The 16,388-nt window shown below is 47.2% G+C and overlaps 29 non-coding genes across 29 annotated transcripts; 9 read left to right on the forward strand and 20 right to left on the reverse strand.

Moving 5' to 3' along the window:
• Positions 1–147: 147 nt before the first annotated feature.
• TRNAG-GCC (transfer RNA glycine (anticodon GCC)) lies at positions 148–218 on the reverse strand. Its single transcript has one exon. It is a non-coding gene; the product is annotated as a tRNA-Gly (tRNA).
• Positions 219–325: 107 nt separating this feature from the next.
• On the forward strand, positions 326–398 carry TRNAK-CUU (transfer RNA lysine (anticodon CUU)). Its single transcript has one exon. It is a non-coding gene; the product is annotated as a tRNA-Lys (tRNA).
• Positions 399–1,256: 858 nt separating this feature from the next.
• Positions 1,257–1,327, reverse strand: TRNAG-GCC (transfer RNA glycine (anticodon GCC)). The gene has a single exon. It is a non-coding gene; the product is annotated as a tRNA-Gly (tRNA).
• A 786-nt stretch (positions 1,328–2,113) lies between these two features.
• TRNAG-GCC (transfer RNA glycine (anticodon GCC)) lies at positions 2,114–2,184 on the reverse strand. Its single transcript has one exon. It is a non-coding gene; the product is annotated as a tRNA-Gly (tRNA).
• A 300-nt stretch (positions 2,185–2,484) lies between these two features.
• On the reverse strand, positions 2,485–2,555 carry TRNAG-GCC (transfer RNA glycine (anticodon GCC)). The gene has a single exon. It is a non-coding gene; the product is annotated as a tRNA-Gly (tRNA).
• Positions 2,556–2,856: 301 nt separating this feature from the next.
• On the reverse strand, positions 2,857–2,927 carry TRNAG-GCC (transfer RNA glycine (anticodon GCC)). Its single transcript has one exon. It is a non-coding gene; the product is annotated as a tRNA-Gly (tRNA).
• Positions 2,928–3,973: 1,046 nt separating this feature from the next.
• Positions 3,974–4,044, reverse strand: TRNAG-GCC (transfer RNA glycine (anticodon GCC)). The gene has a single exon. It is a non-coding gene; the product is annotated as a tRNA-Gly (tRNA).
• A 107-nt stretch (positions 4,045–4,151) lies between these two features.
• Positions 4,152–4,224, forward strand: TRNAK-CUU (transfer RNA lysine (anticodon CUU)). Its single transcript has one exon. It is a non-coding gene; the product is annotated as a tRNA-Lys (tRNA).
• Positions 4,225–4,343: 119 nt separating this feature from the next.
• On the reverse strand, positions 4,344–4,414 carry TRNAG-ACC (transfer RNA glycine (anticodon ACC)). Its single transcript has one exon. It is a non-coding gene; the product is annotated as a tRNA-Gly (tRNA).
• Positions 4,415–4,714: 300 nt separating this feature from the next.
• TRNAG-GCC (transfer RNA glycine (anticodon GCC)) lies at positions 4,715–4,785 on the reverse strand. Its single transcript has one exon. It is a non-coding gene; the product is annotated as a tRNA-Gly (tRNA).
• A 670-nt stretch (positions 4,786–5,455) lies between these two features.
• TRNAC-GCA (transfer RNA cysteine (anticodon GCA)) lies at positions 5,456–5,526 on the reverse strand. The gene has a single exon. It is a non-coding gene; the product is annotated as a tRNA-Cys (tRNA).
• A 482-nt stretch (positions 5,527–6,008) lies between these two features.
• On the forward strand, positions 6,009–6,081 carry TRNAK-CUU (transfer RNA lysine (anticodon CUU)). Its single transcript has one exon. It is a non-coding gene; the product is annotated as a tRNA-Lys (tRNA).
• Positions 6,082–6,571: 490 nt separating this feature from the next.
• Positions 6,572–6,642, reverse strand: TRNAG-GCC (transfer RNA glycine (anticodon GCC)). The gene has a single exon. It is a non-coding gene; the product is annotated as a tRNA-Gly (tRNA).
• Positions 6,643–6,749: 107 nt separating this feature from the next.
• On the forward strand, positions 6,750–6,822 carry TRNAK-CUU (transfer RNA lysine (anticodon CUU)). Its single transcript has one exon. It is a non-coding gene; the product is annotated as a tRNA-Lys (tRNA).
• Positions 6,823–7,683: 861 nt separating this feature from the next.
• On the reverse strand, positions 7,684–7,754 carry TRNAG-GCC (transfer RNA glycine (anticodon GCC)). The gene has a single exon. It is a non-coding gene; the product is annotated as a tRNA-Gly (tRNA).
• Positions 7,755–8,800: 1,046 nt separating this feature from the next.
• Positions 8,801–8,871, reverse strand: TRNAG-GCC (transfer RNA glycine (anticodon GCC)). Its single transcript has one exon. It is a non-coding gene; the product is annotated as a tRNA-Gly (tRNA).
• Positions 8,872–8,978: 107 nt separating this feature from the next.
• Positions 8,979–9,051, forward strand: TRNAK-CUU (transfer RNA lysine (anticodon CUU)). The gene has a single exon. It is a non-coding gene; the product is annotated as a tRNA-Lys (tRNA).
• Positions 9,052–9,912: 861 nt separating this feature from the next.
• Positions 9,913–9,983, reverse strand: TRNAG-GCC (transfer RNA glycine (anticodon GCC)). The gene has a single exon. It is a non-coding gene; the product is annotated as a tRNA-Gly (tRNA).
• Positions 9,984–10,090: 107 nt separating this feature from the next.
• Positions 10,091–10,163, forward strand: TRNAK-CUU (transfer RNA lysine (anticodon CUU)). The gene has a single exon. It is a non-coding gene; the product is annotated as a tRNA-Lys (tRNA).
• An 861-nt stretch (positions 10,164–11,024) lies between these two features.
• On the reverse strand, positions 11,025–11,095 carry TRNAG-GCC (transfer RNA glycine (anticodon GCC)). Its single transcript has one exon. It is a non-coding gene; the product is annotated as a tRNA-Gly (tRNA).
• A 107-nt stretch (positions 11,096–11,202) lies between these two features.
• Positions 11,203–11,275, forward strand: TRNAK-UUU (transfer RNA lysine (anticodon UUU)). The gene has a single exon. It is a non-coding gene; the product is annotated as a tRNA-Lys (tRNA).
• Positions 11,276–11,765: 490 nt separating this feature from the next.
• On the reverse strand, positions 11,766–11,836 carry TRNAG-GCC (transfer RNA glycine (anticodon GCC)). Its single transcript has one exon. It is a non-coding gene; the product is annotated as a tRNA-Gly (tRNA).
• Positions 11,837–12,507: 671 nt separating this feature from the next.
• Positions 12,508–12,578, reverse strand: TRNAG-GCC (transfer RNA glycine (anticodon GCC)). The gene has a single exon. It is a non-coding gene; the product is annotated as a tRNA-Gly (tRNA).
• A 107-nt stretch (positions 12,579–12,685) lies between these two features.
• On the forward strand, positions 12,686–12,758 carry TRNAK-CUU (transfer RNA lysine (anticodon CUU)). Its single transcript has one exon. It is a non-coding gene; the product is annotated as a tRNA-Lys (tRNA).
• An 861-nt stretch (positions 12,759–13,619) lies between these two features.
• On the reverse strand, positions 13,620–13,690 carry TRNAG-GCC (transfer RNA glycine (anticodon GCC)). Its single transcript has one exon. It is a non-coding gene; the product is annotated as a tRNA-Gly (tRNA).
• Positions 13,691–14,365: 675 nt separating this feature from the next.
• Positions 14,366–14,436, reverse strand: TRNAG-GCC (transfer RNA glycine (anticodon GCC)). The gene has a single exon. It is a non-coding gene; the product is annotated as a tRNA-Gly (tRNA).
• A 671-nt stretch (positions 14,437–15,107) lies between these two features.
• TRNAG-GCC (transfer RNA glycine (anticodon GCC)) lies at positions 15,108–15,178 on the reverse strand. The gene has a single exon. It is a non-coding gene; the product is annotated as a tRNA-Gly (tRNA).
• Positions 15,179–15,290: 112 nt separating this feature from the next.
• On the forward strand, positions 15,291–15,363 carry TRNAK-UUU (transfer RNA lysine (anticodon UUU)). Its single transcript has one exon. It is a non-coding gene; the product is annotated as a tRNA-Lys (tRNA).
• Positions 15,364–16,224: 861 nt separating this feature from the next.
• Positions 16,225–16,295, reverse strand: TRNAG-GCC (transfer RNA glycine (anticodon GCC)). Its single transcript has one exon. It is a non-coding gene; the product is annotated as a tRNA-Gly (tRNA).
• Positions 16,296–16,388: the final 93 nt, after the last annotated feature.

Genomic DNA, 16,388 nt, shown 5'->3' on the forward strand with positions numbered 1-16,388 from the left:
CGTGGGTTCGAGCCCCACATTGGGCGGATGTTTTTTTTCTTTTCCTGTACCATTGTATGTGGAACACTGTCAACTTGCACCACCACAGCGCAAATGGCTGTCCTCACTTTCACAAAATGCACTGCCATGTCAGCAAAAACTCAGGACTGCATTGGCCGAGTATCGAACCCGGGCCTCCCGCGTGGCAGGCGAGAATTCTACCACTGAACCACCAATGCTCCACAGATACTTAATTTTACACTTACTCGTGTACTTTAGTGTATGAAACAAAGCAGGAGTGTCAGGATGCCTTGCCTTGCCATCACCTCCATACATTCTCAACCAAGCCTGGCTAGCTCAGTTGGTAGAGCATGAGACTCTTAATCTCAGGGTCGTGGGTTCGAGCCCCACGTTGGGCGGATGTTTTATCTTTTCCTGTACCATTGTATGTGGAACACTGTCAACTTGCACCACCAGAGCGCAAATGGCTGTCCTCACTTTCACAAAATACTCTGCCATATCAGCAAAAACTCAGGACTGCATTGGCCGGGAATCGATTCCGGGCCTCACGAGTGGCAGGCGAGAATTCTACCACTGAACCACCAATGCTCCACAGATGCCTAATTTTACACTTACTCATGTACTTTAGTGTATAAAACAAAGCAGGAGTGTCAGGATGCCTTGCCATCACCTCCAAGCCTACGTAACCAAGCCCGACTAGCACAGTCGCTAGAGCATAAGACTATTAATCTTAGGGTCATGTATTTGAGCTCCATGTTGGGCAGTTGGCTAGCTCAGTCGGTAGAGCATAAGACTCTTAATCTCAGGGTCGTGGGTTCGAGCCCCACGTTGGGTGGATGTTTTTTCTTTTCCTGTACCATTGTATGTGGAACACTGTATACTTGCACCACCACAGCGCAAATGGCTGTCCTCACTTTCACAAAATGCACTGCCCTATCAGCAAAAACTCAGGAATGTATTGACCGGGAATTGAACCCGGCCTCCCACGTGGCCGGCTAGATTTCTACCACTGAACCACCAATGATCCACAGATGCTTAATTTTAGACTTACTCATGTACTTTAGTGTACAAAACAAAGCAGGAGAGTCAGGATGCCTTGCCTTGCCATCACCACAACTCCTCGGTTACCAAGCATTGCTAACTCAGTCGGTAAAGCATGAGACTCTTAATCTCAGGGTCGTGGGTTCGAGCCCCACATTGGTCGGATGGTTTTTTTCTTTTCCTGTACCACTGCCATATCAGCAAAAAGTCAGGACTGCATTGGCCGGAAATCGAACCCGGGCCTCCCGCGTGGCAGGCGAGAATTCTACCACTGAACCACCAATGCTCCACAGATACTTAACTTTACACTTACTCGTGTACTTTAGTGTATGAAATAAAGCAGGAGTGTCAGGATGCCATGCCTTGCCATCACCTCCATACATTCTCAACCAAGCCTGGCTAGCTCCCACGTTGGGCGGATGTTTTTTCTTTTCCTGTACCATTGTATGTGGAACACTGTCAACTTGCACCACCACAGCGCAAATGGCTGTCCTCACTTTCACAAAATACACTGCCATATCAGCAAAAACTCAGGACTGCATTGGCCGGGAATCGATTCCGGGCCTCACGAGTGGCAGGCGAGAATTCTACCACTGAACCACCAATGCTCCACAGATGCCTTGCCATCACCTCCAAGCCTACGTAACCAAGCCCGACTAGCACTTTCACAAAATGCACTGCCCTATCAGCAAAAACTCAGGAATGTATTGACCGGGAATTGAACCCGGCCTCCCACGTGGCCGGCTAGATTTCTACCACTGAACCACCAATGATCCACAGATGCTTAATTTTAGACTTACTCATGTACTTTAGTGTACAAAACAAAGCAGGAGAGTCAGGATGCCTTGCCTTGCCATCACCACAACTCCTCGGTTACCAAGCATTGCTAACTCAGTCGGTAAAGCATGAGACTCTTAATCTCAGGGTCGTGGGTTCGAGCCCCACGTTGGGCGGCTGTTTTTTCTTTTCCTGTACCATTGTATGTGGAACACTGTATACTTGCACCACCACAGCGCAAATGGCTTTCCTCACTTTCACAAAATGCACTGCCATATCAGCAAAAACTCAGGACTGCATTGGCCGGGAATCGAACCCAGGCCTCCCGCGTGGCAGACAAGAATTCTTCCACTGAACCACCAATGCTCCACAGGTACTTAATTTTACACTTACTCATGTACTTTAGTGTATAAAACAAAGCAGGAGTGTCAGGATGCCTTGCCTTGCCATCACCTCCAAGCCTACGTAACCAAGCCCGACTAGCACAGTCGCTAGAGCATAAGACTATTAATCTTAGGGTCATGTATTTGAGCTCCATGTTGAGCAGTTGTTTTTTTCTCTTCCTTTACCATTGTATGTGGAACAGTGTATACTTGCATCACCACAGCGCAAATGGCTGTCCTCACTTTCACAAAATGCACTGCCATATCAGCAAAAACTCAGGACTGCATTGGCCGGGAATCGAACCCAGGCCTCCCGCGTGGCAGACGAGAATTCTACCACTGAACCACCAATGCTCCACAGATGTTTAATTTTAGACTTACTCATGTACTTTAGTGTACAAAACAAAGCAGGAGAGTCAGGATGCCTTGCCTTGCCATCACCACAACTCCTCGGTTACCAAGCATTGCTAACTCAGTCGGTAAAGCATGAGACTCTTAATCTCAGGGTCGTGGGTTCGAGCCCTACATTGGGCGGATGTTTTTTTTCTTTTCCTGTACCATTGTATGTGGAACACTGTCAACTTGCACCACCACAGCGCAAATGGCTGTCCTCACTTTCACAAAATGCACTGCCATATCAGCAAAAACTTAGGACTGCATTGGCCGGGAATCGAACCCAGACCTCCCGCGTGGCAGGCGAGAATTCTACCACTGAACTACCAATGCTCCACAGGTACTTAATTTTACACTTACTCGTGTACTTTAGTGTATGAAACAAAGCAGGAGTGTCAGGATGCCTTGCCTTGCCTTGCCATCACCTCCATACATTCGCAACCAAGCCTGGCTAGCTCAGTCGGTAAAGCATGAGACTCTTAATCTCAGGGTCGTGGGTTCGAGCCCCACGTTGGTTGAATGTTTTTTCTTTTCCTGTACCATTGTATGTGGAACACTGTATACATGCACCACCACAGCGCAAATGGCTGTCCTCACTTTCACAAAATACACTGCCATATCAGCAAAAACTCAGGACTGCATTGGCCGGGAATCGATTCCGGGCCTCACGCGTGGCAGGCGAGAATTCTACCACTGAACCACCAATGCTCCACAGATGCCTAATTTTACACTTACTCATGTACTTTAGTGTATAAAACAAAGCAGGAGTGTCAGGATGCCTTGCCTTTCCATCACCTCCAAGCCTACGTAACCAAGCCCGACTAGCACAGTCGCTAGAGCATAAGACTATTAATCTTAGGGTCATGTATTTGAGCTCCATGTTGGGCAGTTGTTTTTTTCTCTTCCTTTACCATTGTATGTGGAACAGTGTATACTTGCATCACCACAGCGCAAATGGCTGTCCTCACTTTCACAAAATGCACTGCCCTATCAGCAAAAACTCAGGAATGTATTGACCGGGAATTGAACCCGGCCTCCCACGTGGCCGGCTAGATTTCTACAACTGAACCACCAATGATCCACAGATGCTTAATTTTAGACTTACTCATGTACTTTAGTGTACAAAACAAAGCAGGAGAGTCAGGATGCCTTGCCTTGCCATCACCACAACTCCTCGGTTACCAAGCATTGCTAACTCAGTCGATAAAGCATGAGACTCTTAATCTCAGGGTCGTGGGTTCGAGCCCCACATTGGTTGGATGTTTTTTTTCTTTTCCTGTACCATTGTTTGTGGAACACTGTCAACTTGCACCACCACAGCGCAAATGGCTGTCCTCACTTTCACAAAATGCACTGCCATATCAGCAAAAACTCAGGACTGCATTGGCCGGGAATCGAACCCTGGCCTCCCACGTGGCAGGCGAGAATTCTACCACTGAACCACCAATGCTCCACAGGTACTTAATTTTACACTTACTCGTGTACTTTAGTGTATGAAACAAAGCAGGAGTGTCAGGATGCCTTGCCTTGCCATCACCTCCATACATTCTCTACCAAGCCTGGCTAGCTCAGTTGGTAGAGCATGAGACTCTTAATCTCAGGGTCGTGGGTTCGAGCCCCACGTTGGGCGGATGTTTTTTCTTTTCCTGTACCATTGTATGTGGAACACTGTCAACTTGCACAACCACAGCGCAAATGGCTGTCCTCACTTTCACAAAATACACTGCCATATCAGCAAAAACTCAGGACTGCATTGGCCGGGAATCGATTCCGGGCCTCACGAGTGGTAGTCGAGAATTCTACCACTGAACCACCAATGCTCCACAGATGCCTAATTTTACACTTACTCATGTACTTTAGTGTATTAAACAAAGCAGGAGTGTCAGGATGCCTTGCCTTGCCATCACCTCCAAGCCTACGTAACAAAGCCCGACTAGCACAGTCGCTAGAGCATAAGACTATTAATCTTAGGGTCATGTATTTGAGCTCCATGTTGGGCAGTTGTTTTTTTCTCTTCCTTTACCATTGTATGTGGAACAGTGTATACTTGCATCACCACAGCGCAAATGGCTGTCCTCACTTTCACAAAATGCACTGCCATATCAGCAAAAACTCAGGACTGCATTAGCCGGGAATCGAACCCGGGCCTCCCGCGTGGCAGGCGAGAATTCTACCACTGAACCACCAATGCTCCACAGGTACTTAATTTTACACTTACTCATGTACTTTAGTGTATAAAACAAAGCAGGAGTGTCAGGATGCCTTGCCTTGCCATCACCTCCAAGCCTACGTAACCAAGCCCGACTAGCACAGTCGCTAGAGCATAAGACTATAAATCTTAGGGTCATGTATTTGAGCTCCATGTTGGGCAGTTGTTTTTTTCTCTTCCTGTACCATTATATGTGGAACAGTGTTTACTTGCATCACCACAGCGCAAATGGCTGTCCTCACTTTCACAAAATGCACTGCCCTATCAGCAAAAACTCAGGAATGTATTGACCGGGAATTGAACCCGGCCTCCCACGTGGCCGGCTAGATTTCTACCACTGAACCACCAATGATCCACAGATGTTTAATTTTAGACTTACTCATGTACTTTAGTGTACAAAACAAAGCAGGAGAGTCAGGATGCCTTGCCTTGCCATCACCACAACTCCTCGGTTACCAAGCATTGCTAACTCAGTCGGTAAAGCTTGAGACTCTTAATCTCAGGGTCGTGGGTTCGAGACCTACATTGGGCGGATGTTTTTTTTCTTTTCCTGTACCATTGTATGTGGAACACTGTCAACTTGCACCACCACAGCGCAAATGGCTGTCCTCACTTTCACAAAATGCACTGCCATATCAGCAAAACTTAGGACTGCATTGGCCGGGAATCGAACCCAGGCCTCCCGAGTTGCAGGCGAGAATTCTACCACTGAACCACCAATGCTCCACAAGTACTTAATTTTACACTTACTCGTGTACTTTAGTGTATGAAACAAAGCAGGAGTGTCAGGATGCCTTGCCTTGCCTTGCCATCACCTCCATACATTCGCAACCAAGCCTGGCTAGCTCAGTCGGTAGAACATGAAACTCTTAATCTCAGGGTCGTGGGTTCGAGCCCCACGTTGGGTGGATGTTTTTTCTTTTCCTGTACCATTGTATGTGGAACAGTGTATACATGCACCACCACAGCGCAAATGGCTGTCCTCACTTTCACAAAATACACTGCCATATCAGCAAAAACTCAGGACTGCATTGGCCGGGAATCGATTCCGGGCCTCACGCGTGGCAGGCGAGAATTCTACCACTGAACCACCAATGCTCCACAGATGCCTAATTTTACACTTACTCATGTACTTTAGTGTATAAAACAAAGCAGGAGTGTCAGGATGCCTTGCCTTGCCATCACCTCCATACATTCTCAACCAAGCCTGGCTAGCTCAGTCGGTAGAGCATGAGACTCTTAATCTCAGGGTCGTGGGTTCGAGCCCCACGTTGGGCGGATGTTTTTTCTTTTCCTGTACCATTGTATGTGGAACAATGTATACTTGCACCACCACAGCGCAAATGGCTGTCCTCACTTTCACAAAATGCACTGCCCTATTAGCAAAAACTCAGGAATGTATTGACCGGGAATTGAACCCGGCCTCCCACGTGGCCGGCTAGATTTCTACCACTGAACCACCAATGATCCACAGATGCTTAATTTTAGACTTACTCATGTACTTTAGTGTACAAAACAAAGCAGGAGAGTCAGGATGCCTTGCCTTGCCATCACCACAACTCCTCGGTTACCAAGCATTGCTAACTCAGTCGGTAAAGCATGATACTCTTAATCTCAGGGTCGTTGGTTCGAGCCCCACATTGGGCGGATGTTTTTTTTCTTTTCCTGTACCATTGTATGTGGAACACTGTCAACTTGCACCACCACAGCGCAAATGGCTGTCCTCACTTTCACAAAATGCACTGCCATATCAGCAAAAATTTAGGACTGCATTGGCCGGAAATCGAACCCGGGCCTCCCGCGTGGCAGGTGAGAATTCTACCACTGAACCACCAATGCTCCACAGATACTTAACTTTACACTTACTCGTGTACTTTAGTGTATGAAATAAAGCAGGAGTGTCAGGATGCCTTGCCTTGCCATCACCTCCATACATTCTCAACCAATCCTGGCTAGCTCAGTCGGTAGAGCATGAGACTCTTAATCTCAGGGTTGTGGGTTCGAGCCCCACGTTGGGCGGATGTTTTTTCTTTTCCTGTACCATTGTATGTGGAACACTGTCAACTTGCACCACCACAGCGCAAATGGCTGTCCTCACTTTCACAAAATACACTGCCATATCAGCAAAAACTCAGGACTGCATTGGCCGGGAATCGATTCCGGGCCTCATGAGTGGCAGGCGAGAATTCTACCACTGAATCACCAATGCTCCACAGATGCCTAATTTTACACTTACTCATGTACTTTAGTGTATAAAACAAAGCAGGAGTGTCAGGATGCCTTGCCTTGCCATCACCTCCAAACCTACGTAACCAAGCCCGACTAGCACAGTCGCTAGAGCATAAGACTATTAATCTTAGGGTCATGTATTTGAGCTCCATGTTGAGCAGTTGTTTTTTTCTCTTCCTTTACCATTGTATGTGGAACAGTGTATACTTGCATCACCACAGCGCAAATGGCTGTCCTCACTTTCACAAAATGCACTGCCATATCAGCAAAAACTCAGGACTGCATTGGCCGGGAATTGAACCCGGCCTCCCACGTGGCCGGCTAGATTTCTACCACTGAACCACCAATGATCCACAGATGTTTAATTTTAGACTTACTGATGTACTTTAGTGTACAAAACAAAGCAGGAGAGTCAGGATGCCTTGCCTTGCCATCACCACAACTCCTCGGTTACCAAGCATTGCTAACTCAGTCGGTAAAGCATGAGACTCTTAATCTCAGGGTCGTGGGTTCGAGCCCTACATTGGGCGGATGTTTTTTTTCTTTTCCTGTACCATTGTATGTGGAACACTGTCAACTTGCACCACCACAGCGCAAATGGCTGTCCTCACTTTCACAAAATGCACTGCCATATCAGCAAAAACTTAGGACTGCATTGGCCGGGAATCGAACCCAGACCTCCCGCGTGGCAGGCGAGAATTCTACCACTGAACGACCAATGCTCCACAGGTACTTAATTTTACACTTACTCGTGTACTTTAGTGTATGAAACAAAGCAGGAGTGTCAGGATGCCTTGCCTTGCCTTGCCATCACCTCCATACATTCGCAACCAAGCCTGGCTAGCTCAGTCGGTAAAGCATGAGACTCTTAATCTCAGAGTCGTGGGTTCGAGTCCCACGTTGGTTGGATGTTTTTTCTTTTCCTGTACCATTGTATGTGGAACACTGTATACATGCACCACCACAGCGCAAATGGCTGTCCTCACTTTCACAAAATACACTGCCATATCAGCAAAAACTCAGGACTGCATTGGCCGGGAATCGATTCCGGGCCTCACGCGTGGCAGGCGAGAATTCTACCACTGAACCACCAATGCTCCACAGATGCCTAATTTTACACTTACTCATGTACTTTAGTGTATAAAACAAAGCAGGAGTGTCAGGATGCCTTGCCTTTCCATCACCTCCAAGCCTACGTAACCAAGCCCGACTAGCACAGTCGCTACAGCATAAGACTATTAATCTTAGGGTCATGTATTTGAGCTCCATGTTGGGCAGTTGTTTTTTTCTCTTCCTTTACCATTGTATGTGGAACAGTGTATACTTGCATCACCACAGCGCAAATGGCTGTCCTCACTTTCACAAAATGCACTGCCCTATCAGCAAAAACTCAGGAATGTATTGACCGGGAATTGAACCCGGCCTCCCACGTGGCCGGCTAGATTTCTACAACTGAACCACCAATGATCCACAGATGCTTAATTTTAGACTTACTCATGTACTTTAGTGTACAAAACAAAGCAGGAGAGTCAGGATGCCTTGCCTTGCCATCACCACAACTCCTCGGTTACCAAGCATTGCTAACTCAGTCGATAAAGCATGAGACTCTTAATCTCAGGGTCGTGGGTTCGAGCCCCACATTGGTCGGATGTTTTTTTTCTTTTCCTGTACCATTGTTTGTGGAACACTGTCAACTTGCACCACCACAGCGCAAATGGCTGTCCTCACTTTCACAAAATGCACTGCCATATCAGCAAAAACTCAGGACTGCATAGGCCGGGAATCGAACCCGGGCCTCCCACGTGGCAGGCAAGAATTCTACCACTGAACCACCAATGCTCCACAGGTACTTAATTTTACACTTACTCGTGTACTTTAGTGTATGAAACAAAGCAGGAGTGTCAGGATGCCTTGCCTTGCCATCACCTCCATACATTCTCTACCAAGCCTGGCTAGCTCAGTTGGTAGAGCATGAGACTCTTAATCTCAGGGTCGTGGGTTCGAGCCCCACGTTGGCCGGATGTTTTTTCTTTTCCTGTACCATTGTATGTGGAACACTGTCAACTTGCACCACCACAGCGCAAATGGCTGTCCTCACTTTCACAAAATACACTGCCATATCAGCAAAAACTCAGGACTGCATTGGCAGGGAATCGATTCCGGGCCTCACGAGTGGCAGGCGAGAATTCTACCACTGAACCACCAATGCTCCACAGATGCCTAATTTTACACTTACTCATGTACTTTAGTGTATTAAACAAAGCAGGAGTGTCAGGATGCCTTGCCTTGCCATCACCTCCAAGCCTACGTAACCAAGCCCGACTAGCACAGTCGCTAGAGCATAAGACTATTAATCTTAGGGTCATGTATTTGAGCTCCATGTTGGGCAGTTGTTTTTTTCTCTTCCTGTACCATTATATGTGGAACAGTGTTTACTTGCATCACCACAGCGCAAATGGCTGTCCTCACTTTCACAAAATGCACTGCCCTATCAGCAAAAACTCAGGAATGTATTGACCGGGAATTGAACCCGGCCTCCCACGTGGCCGGCTAGATTTCTACCACTGAACCACCAATGATCCACAGATGTTTAATTTTAGACTTACTCATGTACTTTAGTGTACAAAACAAAGCAGGAGAGTCAGGATGCCTTGCCTTGCCATCACCACAACTCCTCGGTTACCAAGCATTGCTAACTCAGTCGGTAAAGCATGAGACTCTTAATCTCAGGGTCGTGGGTTCGAGCCCAACGTTGGGCGGATGTTTTTTTTCTTTTCCTGTACCATTGTATGTGGAACACTGTCAACTTGCACCACCACAGCGCAAATGGCTGTCCTCACTTTCACAAAATGCACTGCCATATCAGCAAAAACTTAGGACTGCATTGGCCGGGAATCGAACCCAGGCCTCCCGCGTGGCAGGCGAGAATTCTACCACAGAACCACCAAAGCTCCACAAGTACTTAATTTTACACTTACTCGTGTACTTTAGTGTATGAAACAAAGCAGGAGTGTCAGGATGCCTTGCCTTGCCATCACCTCAAAACATTCGCAACCAAGCCTGGCTAGCTCAGTCGGTAGAGCATGAAACTCTTAATCTCAGGGTCGTGGGTTCGAGCCCCACGTTGGGCGAATGTTTTTTCTTTTCCTGTACCATTGTATGTGGAACACTGTATACATGCACCACCACAGCGCAAATGGCTGTCCTCACTTTCACAAAATACACTGCCATATCAGCAAAAACTCAGGACTGCATTGGCCGGGAATCGATTCCGGGCCTCACGCGTGGCAGGCGAGAATTCTACCACTGAACCACCAATGCTCCACAGATGCCTAATTTTACACTTACTCATGTACTTTAGTGTATTAAACAAAGCAGGAGTGTCAGGATGCCTTGCCTTGCCATCACCTCCAAGCCTACGTAACAAAGCCCGACTAGCACAGTCGCTAGAGCATAAGACTATTAATCTTAGGGTCATGTATTTGAGCTCCATGTTGGGCAGTTGTTTTTTTCTCTTCCTTTACCATTGTATGTGGAACAGTGTATACTTGCATCACCACAGCGCAAATGGCTGTCCTCACTTTCACAAAATGCACTGCCCTATCAGCAAAAACTCAGGAATGTATTGACCGGGAATTGAACCCGGCCTCCCACGTGGCCGGCTAGATTTCTACCACTGAACCACCAATGATCCACAGATGTTTAATTTTAGACTTACTCATGTACTTTAGTGTACAAAACAAAGCAGGAGAGTCAGGATGCCTTGCCTTGCCATCACCACAACTCCTCGGTTACCAAGCATTGTTAACTCAGTCGGTAAAGCATGAGACTCTTAATCTCAGGGTCGTGGGTTCGAGCCCTACATTGGGCGGATGTTTTTTTTCTTTTCCTGTACCATTGTATGTGGAACACTGTCAACTTGCACCACCACAGCGCAAATGGCTGTCCTCACTTTCACAAAATGCACTGCAATATCAGCAAAAACTTAGGACTGCATTGGCCGGGAATCGAACCCAGGCCTCCCGCGTGGCAGGCGAGAATTCTACCACTGAACCACCAAAGCTCCACAAGTACTTAATTTTACACTTACTCGTGTACTTTAGTGTATGAAACAAAGCAGGAGTGTCAGGATGCCTTGCCTTGCCATCACCTCAAAACATTCGCAACCAAGCCTGGCTAGCTCAGTCGGTAGAGCATGAAACTTTTAATCTCAGGGTCGTGGGTTCGAGCCCCACGTTGGGTGAATGTTTTTTCTTTTCCTGTACCATTGTATGTGGAACACTGTATACATGCACCACCACAGCGCAAATGGCTGTCCTCACTTTCACAAAATACACTGCCATATCAGCAAAAACTCAGGACTGCATTGGCCGGGAATCGATTCCGGGCCTCACGCGTGGCAGGCGAGAATTCTACCACTGAACCACCAATGCTCCACAGATGCCTAATTTTACACTTACTCATGTACTTTAGTGTATTAAACAAAGCAGGAGTGTCAGGATGCCTTGCCTTGCCATCACCTCCAAGCCTACGTAACAAAGCCCGACTAGCACAGTCGCTAGAGCATAAGACTATTAATCTTAGGGTCATGTATTTGAGCTCCATGTTGGGCAGTTGTTTTTTTCTCTTCCTTTACCATTGTATGTGGAACAGTGTATACTTGCATCACCACAGCGCAAATGGCTGTCCTCACTTTCACAAAATGCACTGCCATATCAGCAAAAACTCAGGACTGCATTGGCCAGGAATCGAACCCAGGCCTCCCGCGTGGCAGGCGAGAATTCTACCACTGAACCACCAATGCTCCACAGGTACTTAATTTGACACTTACTCATGTACTTTAGTGTATAAAACAAAGCAGGAGTGTCAGGATGCCTTGCCTTGCCATCACCTCCAAGCCTACGTAACCAAGCCCGACTAGCACAGTCGCTAGAGCATAAGACTATTAATCTTAGGGTCATGTATTTGAGCTCCATGTTGGGCAGTTGTTTTTTTCTCTTCCTGTACCATTATATGTGGAACAGTGTTTACTTGCATCACCACAGCGCAAATGGCTGTCCTCACTTTCACAAAATGCACTGCCCTATCAGCAAAAACTCAGGAATGTATTGACCGGGAATTGAACCCGGCCTCCCACGTGGCCGGCTAGATTTCTACCACTGAACCACCAATGATCCACAGATGTTTAATTTTAGACTTACTCATGTACTTTAGTGTACAAAACAAAGCAGGAGAGTCAGGATGCCTTGCCTTGCCATCACCACAACTCCTCGGTTACCAAGCATTGCTAACTCAGTCGGTAAAGCATGAGACTCTTAATCTCAGGGTCGTGGGTTCGAGCCCTACATTGGGCGGATGTTTTTTTTCTTTTCCTGTACCATTGTATGTGGAACACTGTCAACTTGCACCACCACAGCGCAAATGGCTGTCCTCACTTTCACAAAATGCACTGCCATATCAGCAAAAACTTAGGACTGCATTGGCCGGGAATCGAACCCAGGCCTCCCGCGTGGCAGGCGAGAATTCTACCACTGAACCACCAATGCTCCACAAGTACTTAATTTTACACTTACTCGTGTACTTTAGTGTATGAAACAAAGCAGGAGTGTCAGGATGCCTTGCCTTGCCATCACCTCCATACATTCGCAACCAAGCCTGGCTAGCTCAGTCGGTAGAGCATGAAACTCTTAATCTCAGGGTCGTGGGTTCGAGCCCCACGTTGGGTGAATGTTTTTTCTTTTCCTGTACCATTGTATGTGGAACACTGTATACATGCACCACCACAGCGCAAATGGCTGTCCTCACTTTCACAAAATACACTGCCATATCAGCAAAAACTCAGGACTGCATTGGCCGGGAATCGATTCCGGGCCTCACGCGTGGCAGGCGAGAATTCTACCACTGAACCACCAATGCTCCACAGATGCCTAATTTTACACTTACTCATGTACTTTAGTGTATAAAACAAAGCAGGAGTGTCAGGATGCCTTGCCTTGCCATCACCTCCAAGCCTACGTAACCAAGCCCGACTAGCACAGTCGCTAGAGCATAAGACTATTAATCTTAGGGTCATGTATTTGAGCTCCATGTTGGGCAGTTGTTTTTTTCTCTTCCTGTACCATTGAATGTGGAACAGTGTATACTTGCATCACCACAGCGCAAATGGCTGTCCTCACTTTCACAAAATGTACTGCCCTATCAGCAAAAACTCAGGAATGTATTGACCGGGAATTGAACCCGGCCTCCCACGTGGCCGGCTAGATTTCTACCACTGAACCACCAATGATCCACAGATGCTTAATTTTAGACTTACTCATGTACTTTAGTGTACAAAACAAAGCAGGAGAGTCAGGATGCCTTGCCTTGCCATCACCACAACTCCTCGGTTACCAAGCATTGCTAACTCAGTCGGTAAAGCATGAGACTCTTAATCTCAGGGTCGTGGGTTCGAGCCCCACATTGGGCGGATGTTTTTTTTCTTTTCCTGTACCATTGTATGTGGAACACTGTCAACTTGCACCACCACAGCTCAAGTGGCTGTCCTCACTTTCACAAAATGCACTGCCATATCAGCAAAAACTTAGGACTGCATTGGCCGGGAATCGAACCCAGGCCTCCCGCGTGGCAGGCGAGAATTCTACCACTGAACCACCAATGCTCCACAAGGACTTAATTTTACACTTACTCGTGTACTTTAGTGTATGAAACAAAGCAGGAGTGTCAGGATGCCTTGCCTTGCCTTGCCATCACCTCCATACATTCTCAAATAAGCCTGGCTAGCTCAGTTGGTAAAGCATGAGACTCTTAATCGCAGGGTCGTGGGTTCGAGCCCCACGTTGTGCGGATGTTTTTTCTTTTCCTGTACCATTGTATGTGGAACACTGTATACTTGCACCACCACAGCGCAAATGGCTGTCCTCACTTTCACAAAATACACTGCCATATCAGCAAAAATTCAGGACTGCATTTGCCGGGAATCGATTCCGGGCCTCACGCGTGGCAGGCGAGAATTCTACCACTGAACCACCAATGCTCCACAGATGCCTAATTTTACACTTACTCATGTACTTTAGTGTATAAAACAAAGCAGGAGTGTCAGGATGCCTTGCCTTGCCATCACCTCCAAGCCTACGTAACCAAGCCCGACTAGCACAGTCGCTAGAGCATAAGACTATTAATCTTAGGGTCATGTATTTGAGCTCCATGTTGGGCAGTTGTTTTTTTCTCTTCCTGTACCATTGTATGTGGAACAGTGTATACTTGCATCACCACAGCGCAAATGGCTGTCCTCACTTTCACAAAATGCACTGCCATATCAGCAAAAACTCAGGACTGCATTGGCCGGGAATCGAACCCGGGCCTCCCGCGTGGCAGGCGAGAATTCTACCACTGAACCACCAATGCTCCACAGGTACTTAATTTTACACTTACTCATGTACTTTAGTGTATAAAACAAAGCAGGAGTGTCAGGATGCCTTGCCTTGCCATCACCTCCAAGCCTACGTAACCAAGCCCGACTAGCACAGTCGCTAGAGCATAAGACTATTAATCTTAGGGTCATGTATTTGAGCTCCATGTTGGGCAGTTGTTTTTTTCTCTTCCTGTACCATTGTATGTGGAACAGTGTATACTTGCATCACCACAGCGCAAATGGCTGTCCTCACTTTCACAAAATGCACTGCCCTATCAGCAAAAACTCAGGAATGTATTGACCGGGAATTGAACCCGGCCTCCCACGTGGCCGGCTAGATTTCTACCACTGAACCACCAATGATCCACAGATGTTTAATTTTAGACTTACTCATGTACTTTAGTGTACAAAACAAAGCAGGAGAGTCAGGATGCCTTGCCTTGCCATCACCACAACTCCTCGGTTACCAATCATTGCTAACTCAGTCGGTAAAGCATGAGACTCTTAATCTCAGGGTCGTGGGTTCGAGCCCCACATTGGGCGGATGTTTTTTTTCTTTTCCTGTACCATTGTATGTGGAACACTGTCAACTTGCACCACCACAGCGCAAATGGCTGTCCTCACTTTCACAAAATGCACTGCCATATCAGCAAAAACTCAGGATTGCATTGGCCGGGAATCGAACCCGGGCCTCCCGCGTGGCAGGCGAGAATTCTACCACTGAACCACCAATGCTCCACAGATACTTAAGTTTACACTTACTCGTGTACTTTAGTGTATGAAACAAAGCAGGAGTGTCAGGATGCCTTGCCTTGCCTTGCCATCACCTCCATACATTCGCAACCAAGCCTGGCTAGCTCAGTCGGTAGAGCATGAGACTTTTAATCTCAGGGTCGTGGGTTCGACCCCCACGTTGGGCGGATGTTTTTTCTTTTCTTGTACCATTGTATGTGGAACACTGTATACTTGCACCACCACAGCGCAAATGGCTGTCCTCACTTTCACAAAATACACTGCCATATCAGCAAAAACTCAGGACTGCATTGGCCGGGAATCGATTCCGGGCCTCACGCGTGGCAGGCGAGAATTCTACCACTGAACCACCAATGCTCCACAGATGCCTAATTTTACACTTACTCATGTACTTTAGTGTATAAAACAAAGCAGGAGTGTCAGGATGCCTTGCCTTGCCATCACCTCCAAGCCTACGAAACCAAGCCCGACTAGCACAGTCGCTAGAGCATAAGACAATTTAACTTAGGGTCATGTATTTGAGCTCCATGTTGGGCAGTTGTTTTTTTCTCTTCCTGTACCATTGTATGTGGAACAGTGTATACTTGCATCACCACAGCGCAAATGGCTGTCCTCACTTTCACAAAATGCACTGCCCTATCAGCAAAAACTCAGGAATGTATTGACCGGGAATTGAACCCGGCCTCCCACGTGGCCGGCTAGATTTCTACCACTGAACCACCAATGATCCACAGATGCTTAATTTTAGACTTACTCATGTACTTTAGTGTACAAAACAAAGCAGGAGAGTCAGGATGCCTTGCCTTGCCATCACCACAACTCCTCGGTTACCAAGCATTGCTAACTCAGTCGGTAAAGCATGAGACTCGTAATCTCAGGGTCGTGGGTTCGAGCTCCACATTGGGTGGATGTTTTTTTTCTTTTCCTGTACCATTGTATGTGGAACACTGTCAACTTGCCCCACCACAGCGCAAATGGCTGTCCTCACTTTCACAAAATGCACTGCCATATCAGCAAAAGCTCAGGACTGCTTTGGCCGGGAATCGAACCCAGGCCTCCCGCGTGGCAGGCGAGAATTCTACCACTGAACCACCAATGCTCCACAGATACTTAATTTTACACTTACTCGTGTACTTTAGTGTATGAAATAAAGCAGGAGTGTCAGGATGCCTTGCCTTGCCATCACCTCCAT

Source organism: Pseudophryne corroboree, chromosome 3, assembly GCF_028390025.1.
Source record: "Pseudophryne corroboree isolate aPseCor3 chromosome 3, aPseCor3.hap2, whole genome shotgun sequence".
NCBI lineage: Eukaryota > Metazoa > Chordata > Amphibia > Anura > Myobatrachidae > Pseudophryne > Pseudophryne corroboree.